Source organism: Gopherus evgoodei, chromosome 3 (genome assembly GCF_007399415.2).
Source record: "Gopherus evgoodei ecotype Sinaloan lineage chromosome 3, rGopEvg1_v1.p, whole genome shotgun sequence".
Taxonomy (NCBI): domain Eukaryota; kingdom Metazoa; phylum Chordata; order Testudines; family Testudinidae; genus Gopherus; species Gopherus evgoodei.
The window spans coordinates 95,705,902-95,710,657 of record NC_044324.1 but is presented as its reverse complement, the minus strand read 5'-3'; positions in this window follow the sequence as shown (position 1 = coordinate 95,710,657).

Sequence of the window (4,756 nt, the reverse complement as noted above, 5' to 3'; positions counted from 1 at the left end):
GTGCATTAGGAACTACTGTCTCTCAGGGAGATGGAGCACCTATGCTGACTGGAGAAGTCCTCCCATCAGCATACATAGTGTCTTCACTTACACATTAGCGGTGCAGCTACTGCAGTGTAGCTGTGCTGCTAAAGTGTTTTCAGTGTAGTCCAGGCCTAAGACTCTCTTAGGACATGGCACTTATGTCACTATTGAAAATAAGATTTAGGGTTCAGATCCCCAAAAGCACATAGGCATCTAAGGCCTGGCCTATCCTAGTAAATTAAGGCATCTTAAATATGTCATTCAGGGCGTGAAAAATTCACACCCCTGAACATTGTAGTTAAGCTGTTCTAACCCCCCGATTAAATACCACTAGGCTGACAGATGAATTCTTCCATCGACTTAGTTACTACCTCTGGGGGAGGTGGATTGCAGATGGGAAAACCCCTCCCATCATTGGCAGAGTCTACACTGAAGCACTATAGTGGCATAGTGTAGACAAGACCATAGTCCCACTTTAGGCACTACTTAGGCACCACTGAGATCCTCAGAACCTCCACTCAGCTGCTGCCTAACTCTGGAGGCACCTATAATACCTCAGAGGCTACATTTTCAATATAAAAGTCCCTAAGCTTTTGATGCTGGATGTGCACACAATGCCTCTGTCTAGGTGCCTGTCGAGGGGCCACACCTAAGCCCCAGTGTAGTCTTCAAGATAAGCAGGGCAATGCCCATTTTTGCCTGCAAGGTCTTATCGGGAGCATTCTGAAAGCATGATTAATTCCACACAAAATGGGCAAGGGGGGGAGGAGAGACAATAGCAGTGGTAACCATTAGCTCAGTGGTACCCGAACTTACCCAGGAGATGGGAAGACACTGGTTCCCCCCACCTGAAGAGAAAGGATTTGAATCTGGTTTCCCACCTCTCAAGTGAATGTCCTAGCTATCAGATCATAGAGTCATTCTCACTCACTCTGTCCCAATGCATACTGAATTATTTATATAAAGCGGAACATTTATATAAAGCTTCCACAGAAGAGACTGAGGAGACCCACATCAGAATATCCCAGAGCTCATTGGAGATTGCAACACTTGAGATCCTTTGTGGGTATAGGCCTAAACTCCCAAATCACTTTTTTTTTTTTTTTTAATTTTACCCTTCTTTAGGGTCTGATCTTTCACCACTGAAATAAGTGGAAGCTTTGCTGGATGTGCAGGATCAGGCTCTTAATGAAGTAAAGGACTGAATGAGGGAGATCATAGGGTATTTCTATGCTATGGGGGCTATACGGTGTCATATCTATGCTGGTATATCCCCATAGTATAGAGACAGACTATAGACTGATATATCCCCATAGTATAGACCAGGGGCAGGCAACCTATGGCACCCGTGCCAAAGGCGGCACGCGAGCTGATTTTCAGTGGCACTCACACTGCCCGGGTCCTGGCCACTGGTTTGGGGGGCTCTGCATTTTAATTTAATTTTAAATGAAACGTATTAAAAAAAACCTTATTTACTTTATATACAACAGTAGTTTAGTTATATATTAGAGACCTGTAGAAAGAGACCTTCTAAAAACGTTAACATGTATTACTGGCATGCAAAACCTTAAATTAGAGTGAAAAATGAAAACTCGGCACACCACTTCTGAAAGGTTGTCGAACCCTGGTATAGACACAGTGACAGAAGGGATTTTTCTGCCAATGCAGAAACACCATTTCCCTGAGTGACCTATCTATGCACCTAGTGGTATCTACGCTGGGAGTTGGGTCTGCTCAATAATGTGGATTTTGCACACCTCTGAGTGACATCGCTATGTCAACCTACATTGTAAGTGTAAGCCAGTTTTTTCCAGACTGAATTTTTGGATGGCATTATCAGTTTAGACAAGTATTCTATTATGAACTGCAGTTATAGATTTTTATAAAGTACATAATACTAACTGGGAAAAAGAAGACGTAAATTACTGCCTGACCTGTTTTTTGTTCAAATATATATTAAAAAAAAAAAGCTACATTTATTTTCTTCTGTTGAGTAAATTCTATCTTTTAAGACAGTAGTTAGCTAGTTATGGTGACAGTTGATATTATTATTTCTAATACTAATATTAATTTATTGTACAGTTGTTTAATAGTATTTGATTAGTGGCAGTTGTATATTCAAGTTTCATTATTTTCACACAAATATGTGGATAGCTGGCCAGGTGCACAGCTGGTAACTCTGGAAGAGCATACAAAGGAGATGACTTGCTTTAGATTGGAAAACTGGAGATGGCCTTGGGAAGAATATATCATTCAGAGAATGGGGTTGACGTGGGGAGTTGGCAGAAGCGTCTCCAATCTCGATGTTACCATTTGGAACTGACTGCTCTGGGATGTCAGAATTTTCAGGAACTAGAGGACACACTTCAACTAACATGAGTATATCATATATTGGAGACTGCCCAGGCACATAAAGCTGCAATCCAGAAGTCCAGGAATAGATCTTCCATCTGCTGCTGCCACCTGACAGGGCTGTCACAGGAACTCATGGAGCTCCGATCCTTGTAATGGCGCTCCTGCCTCAGTGATGGCCTTGAGGTTAACTTCTTCACTTAAATGCATAATTAAAATGAAAATAGAGAGAAGTCTGCTCTGAATCTGAGGAGGTGGAACTCATCAGGTCTGGGAGTTGCAGATAAATTGCTTCTCGGCCTTTTGGCTGAGGGATGAAAACATTATCTAATGTTTTGTCGGGCTAGGAGACTAAAACTTTAAGCAAACTCTTAAAAACTGGACAAGAAACTAGTCACTTAATTCTTCTGAAGGCAATTCATAGCAGTTTCAGTCAGAGGATAAAACAGCTCACTTGGACAGGAAACTTTCTCCAGATTAGGTGTCCACTACTCTTGTTCTAGTCCTGCTTTCTCAGTTTTCCAACGATTCTTCCAGATTCAGAGTACACTGTTGACTGCTTTCATGTTACTTGTTAGATGAAGTAAAGAAACCTAGCTCTCAAAGCCATCACTGAGTTAGGAAAAGATGGCAAGGATACTCAATGAGATGGAAGCGAAGATCAGCCAGATTAACAGAAAGACAGCAGGGGCTCAGAAAGAAGTAACATAAAGAAAGTGTAGTGATGACTGCAGGCACCCTGTGAGTGGAGGGGAAGAAATGAGGAAGAGTTAGTAGTTAATAGGGAGCAGAATAAAATTTGTTCAAAGAACAATAACAGGAGGATGAAAACTGGGTCAGACTGAGCTGGTACTTGGTGATATGCTTCACTAGTACTTTCCTGGTGACTGTCAATTTTTGTGGAATTTAAGCTTCTTTAAAAACAAATGTTTCTAGTCCTCATAGTTAAAAAGATGTCCCATACTTGACTCTTTGCAAACAAACAGCTCTTACAGAAATGGGCACTGCACCTCAATTGTGTGTTACTTAATTCTGAGATCTAATAAGAATTTATCAAATTTCTTAATGGCAATTAATTATGTGCACCAGGCAGATTATCCCATTTCTCTGTGACTACGGGCAAATTTTGAGTAGCATTTTTTCTTCCATTTACGTGAAAATGAGGTAAAGGAACAAAAGTGACCCAGGGAAAACAAATTGACCCAGTGAGACAACGAACAGAGAAATAGACTGAAAAATCCACCCAAGATGTGTGAACTTCAGAGAGTAAATGAAGGGTAGGAATTGCCTGTTTTTCGTTTAAATCTAAAACCAAAACATACACAGGTTCAGTGGGCAGCATATGTTTTATATACTGAATGTATGTCTGAATTTATAGATTTGTACATTTGCTGTATCTTTCAGTCTACACACATACCAAACAAAATATAATAGGCCTACAAAACACATAGCCTTTTTACAGGAGGCTCTTCAGGGCTGTCAGCTCTTGTGACATTTGGTGTTTTTCCTAAAGCCCCAGACATGAAACAGAGATTGAACGAAAATCTCAGTTAAAAAAAAAAACAACAAAACCAACCACCACCACCCTACATTTCTAAGGGCCGGACAGAGCCTAAGGGCTGAGAAACCAGAAGGCAAACAAAACGAGACCAGACTTTATTAAGGAAAAAATATTTCATGATTTTTAAGCCAATCTCATGATCTTGGGGGTTTCACTCGGTGGGCTGGCAGCACCATGTCTCTTTCCCACTGAAGAAGGCTGCTCCCTAGGATTGCTCGCTGGGAGGAAGGAGGTTTCTGGTGAGCTCAGTGGGGCTGGGGCTTGGCCCCTCAGGCGCGGGGTGGGCGGCTGATGGCCGGGGGGCGCTGGGGAGGTCGGTCGAGGACTTGTGGGGCCGCCCTACAATCATTCCACCACAAAGAGACCGAGGCGCGCGGCGCAAAGGGAGCCCGGTCCCCCCGCTAATGGCAGCGGCAGCATCGTTCGCGGTGTCTGAGAGCAGCTCTCCGCGGGCTGCAGCCGGGCCACTAGCTGCCGCGGAGGCGGTAAACGCGCGTCCGGAGCGGACTGTGGGACAGGGAACGCCGCGTCCGGGCGGGCAGTGGCGCCAGGGCCCGGCCCGGCCTCAGCGTGCAGCTGCAGCAGCCACATTGCGGCCCCTCCCCGCCGCCAGCAGCACGTTCGCCAGCAGCCGCCGCCGCCGCCGCTCTTCTATAGGCTAAGAATTGCGCTCGCTTCCTCTCCTCCCTCTCCCGCGGGCCGCGCGCAGTGACCGTTACAGCCAAAGGGGGCGCACGCGACGGCAGAAACGTTACCTGAGAACTCCCGTTCCCCCCTTTCTTCCTTCTTCTCCCCTCCCCAGTCTCGTGCCGCTGTCAC